The sequence below is a fragment of the Pteropus alecto genome, unplaced genomic scaffold (genome assembly GCF_000325575.1).
Source record: "Pteropus alecto unplaced genomic scaffold, ASM32557v1 scaffold398, whole genome shotgun sequence".
NCBI lineage: Eukaryota > Metazoa > Chordata > Mammalia > Chiroptera > Pteropodidae > Pteropus > Pteropus alecto.
This window is the reverse complement of record NW_006442497.1, coordinates 4,652,198-4,656,501: the sequence shown is the minus strand read 5'-3', so window position 1 is coordinate 4,656,501 and position 4,304 is coordinate 4,652,198. Positions and strand designations below refer to the sequence as shown.

General features: G+C 47.4%; 1 protein-coding gene across 1 annotated transcript in view; it reads right to left on the bottom strand.

Annotated features, from left to right (window-relative positions):
* The window catches only part of NTN1 (netrin 1), a 189,521-nt gene that overhangs the window by 174,946 nt on the left and 10,271 nt on the right, over positions 1–4,304 (bottom strand). The window lies entirely within an intron of this gene.

The window sequence follows — 4,304 nt, the reverse complement described above, 5'->3', positions numbered from 1 at the left end:
GGGCGGGGCCGCCGGGCGGGGCGCCGGCCAATAACGTCGGCGAGCAGCAGCCTGCTCGCGAGCAAAGTTTTCACCCCGGGAAAGAAGAAAGTTAAAGGGAACCGGCCGGGGACGCGGAGAGAGCGAGAGCGTGAGCGAGTGGGAACCGGGGAGCCCGAGAAAGAGAAGCAGAGACAAAGAGAAAGCGAGAAGAGCGCCCGGGGAAACCCCGGAGAGGGGGCTGGGCCCGCACGCACCCCATAGAGGGAGGAGGGGCGGACCGGGGACTGTCAGCCTCGCGCCGGCCCCGCGCGGTCGGTAGAGCCCCGCAGGTTTCCGCCGGCCCCCACGCCTCGGGCAGCGCACAGGCTGGCGGGAGGGGGCGATTTTCTCCCTCCTGATCCCATCTAAACACATCTGTGTTTGTTTTCTTTGCTACGCGGAGGTCGGGCCTTCCTCTAACCCAGCCTGATGGGCCCGGTGGCACCGCGTACAGGCTGTGCCCTTGTGGGCAAACAGCCCGGGGTCATGAGAAAGAGGAGGAGGATGTAATTTCTGCTGCCTCACCCCTCCTGCCCGAAGCCCCTGGGGTCTGGAGAGAAGGCCCTGCTCTTCAATACTCTCCTCTCCCCCTCCCCCAGTTGTCAATTTGCGCTTGGGCCTATCTATCTGGAACGCGGCTTTTCACGCCGGGGGAGCTGTGGTGGGCTGGAGATGAAGGAGAAAGAAGCCGGACGGCCCTAGGCACAGGTCTGCGGAGCCTTAGGCTGGGGGATGCCTAGGCCTACCCAAATCCCTTGGGACAGGCTTATAGGTACCTCTTCCTGGCTCACGTTAAGGGGTCCTATACCCGATACTATCTCATGGGAGCCCCTTAACAGCTTAGCAAAATAGGTATTAACTCTTTTTTGCAGATAACACTGAGGTCTCAGGAGGTGAAGAAACTTGCCCAAGATCTCCCAGCTAGTAAACATCAAATCCAGGAAAAGAAACTTGGGCTCCTTCCTCTCCTCGTATTTGTCAGATGGGTATTCCCACCCAATTATAGTCTCATGGGCATCCTAGGGGCCACTCAGCTTCTCCTCTATGCCTCATTCTCTGCCACCTTAACAAAAAGACTGAGGACAGTGACAGCATCCTTTGACCTTCTAGCAGCCGGAGCCAAAGAGCTGTGGGGGAAAGAATGCGCCGGGCTGAGAGTTTGGAACTAAATTTCTGTTGGTTTGTTACTAGTAATAGATCTGGATTGAAAGCCCAGGGTCCTGGTTCTGGCTCAACGCTGACTTGCTGCATTAGCTCCATTAAGTGCCTCATTTTGTCTTATTGGCATTTTCATAAACTTGAGGCAATAAGAAGGAGCTTGAGGGCTTGTCTGGCCCAGCTCAGTCTCCTTGGAAGAACACCTTTCCTGGCCTGCCTGAGAGACAGCCACCCAAGTCTGCTCTTCCAGGCATGGCAGTTCACAGCCCAAGGAAATAAGTCCATTCCACTGGATCCATCTTCTCCCCTGGGGTAGCACTTTAGCTTTGCCTTCTTGTGCCGTCACCACTCACTACACTGGTTATTTATGCCTTACCTTGTGACAAAGAGGATTTCAGGTGACTTACGAGGGTACTTAAAACACGGGAAAATAACAAATTAGAAGTGAGGTGAAAGGAGATAAATGAAATGTTTAACTACTGTGGACTGTGAAATCCCACTGATATGAAAGGCACTATAGCAGTTAGGAGCCAGAGTGTGATGCTGCCAAGTTTTGCATCTTTCTGTGCATTGTTTTCCTTATTTGTAAAAGGGGAACAATAATATCTACCTCATAGGGTTGTGAGCATCAAATGAGTTAACATATCAATATTATAGCTTATAATATGTATATATTATAATCTACATGAGTATACTTTCACATCTATGTATATTTAAATATACATAAAGCTAGGCACATAGTAAGCGGATGTAGAAATGTTAGTTCTTAGTATTAAATTGCTAGGTCTTTATCAAAATTTAAATTTAATTAATAAAATAATAGAATGAAAAAAAGTTAATTACGAAACACTATGCCCCAAAGAACACTATGCACAGATGCTTTTATTTGTTTAAAAAAGTATTTCACAAAGACAACATTGTTAATTGTGGTTATCTCTGGATAGTGAGATTAGAAATGATTTTTATTTATTTTTGCTTGTATGGTTCTCCATTTTTTATAGTAAAATAAGAAGGAAAACTAAGAGAAGGAAGAAAAAACAAGAGGGAAGACTAAGTAGAGATGGGAATAAAGCTAAAATGCACCCTGGAACGCCCTATTCACCTCCTGTGGGTGGGCCACAAATTTGTCCCTACACTTTCCCCGAAGCCAAAATGAAAAGGAGACCATGTCAGTTACACAATTCCCAGTGTCCATGAGATAAAAACAGACCTATTACTCAAGAGAATTACAACTATTCTTGGGACTAAAATCAGACAGGAATTTCTCCTGGGGGGCCTCATAAAGGGAACACAGTGTGAAGTAATAAGCAATCACCCTCTAGAACATCCCCCTAATAGTCATAGCAGTGAGCTCTGTGGGGCCCACATCATAAGCTGATGGCATCGCACCAAAACACAGGAAAAGACATTCTGAAAAGGAGGCTGAAAGAGGCAAATCAGGGTGCCCAGCTCACCACCCAGTCCACTCGGTTCTATTTTGGGGTATATGCAGGACTGGATCACCCAGTGCTTTCCAGGTCTTCCTCCTGCTGTTGTTTCTGTCCACAGAGCTTTGATGGATCTTGCATGGCAGCAAGTTTGAAATCGCACTCCCTGGAGTGCAGCTATTCTACGCCGCCAGCTGAGCTTAGGCCAGTGGTCTTCAGGAGGGGAGTCGGGGGGAAGGGCTTTCCACATTTATTGTGGTCACTTAGGCCTAAGTTTATCTTCTTTAGCAGTTCCTGGTGGCAGCAGGATTATCTTACCATGTATCTTGGAGGTTTGGAAAATTCTGGGATACAGTATAACCTGTCTACCTCCTTTCAAACTCACCTCCCTGTTCTTGTACACTTGGTCCAATTTCAACCTCACACAGTAGCCCAGACCAAGGTTCTGCCTCTTGAAATCAGCCCTCTATCATCCCTCAGTTTTATCTCTTCTAGGCAAAATGTTTCCAGTTTTTTAAAAGATTTCTCATAAGACATTGTTTTCTTAGTACTCCGCAGACTCTCCCAATGCCCTCTAATTTGTCAGTGTCCCTTCCTAAAGCATACTACCTTTTGAGGGGACAAATGAAAAAAACAGATGTCCAAGTGTTGTGAGAGCTTCTCAAAGTGGGGGTTATAAATACATACCCACAAAGGCCATGTCAGGCTCTAAGCAGCGGGATCCATGGTACAAACTGGAGTTCAAAACACAACATTGTGACTCTTGGGTGAGAAAGCAAATTCCCAGGTGTTTCTGCAAGAAATGTGTCAAGAGGGGGAGCTGCCATTCTTGGCACCCAGCTTTACCTAAAGCCCAGTGATCACCCCACGAATTGGTTGTGGCAGTTTCAAGAAAACTTAGCAGTAGCCAGAACAGGAGGAAAATAGGAGACTCATGTGTCCTAGAAACCAATACAAGTTTCAGGGAAGGAGAGGCAGTGAGCAGTGTCACATGCCTTCAAGGTCAAGATAAGATCTGAAAGGAGTTCTTTGGATTAAACTACAAGGAAGGCATTGGTGACCTTGACTAGCAGTGATAGAGGAGTGGTGGGGACAGAAGCCAGACCGCCTTAGGTTGTGGAGTGGATGGGAGGTGAGAAAATGGAGATAGTGAGTGTAGACAACTTTCAAGAAGTGTGAAAACAAGTGGTAGGAAAGAGATAGGGTGATAGCAGGAAGGTGACATGGGATTGAGTGAAGATTGGGATTTATTATTGTTGCTTATAAGATAAGGCTATTTAAACATGCCTGAATGTTGATAGGAAGGAACAAGGAGGAAAAAGGTTGAAGCAGATAAAATAAGCCTTGTAGAACTGGTGGTCAGGTGGCCTGAAAGCTTCTCTTGTTTCAATGGAACAAGAAGTGAACGCCACCTGCTGAGAGCGAGCGAACAGGTGGGAGCATTGGTGGTTTGAAGACAGGGGAGAAGGCTCGATTGGGTCATTACAGAAAAGAGGATGTTTGCTGGGCAGATAAAGGTCCTATTGAAGTTGGTGACCATCTATGAGAAAGAATGCATGCCAGCAAAGTCACGGGACTCCCCTCCCCCCAGCAATGCTCAATAGCCCCCTGTAGAGACCTAGAAAAAGCAGAACAGTTGGATTAATCTAGAGTTTAGGGTTCGTTCCAGGAGGTGAGACAGAAGAGCAGGGAAGAGCG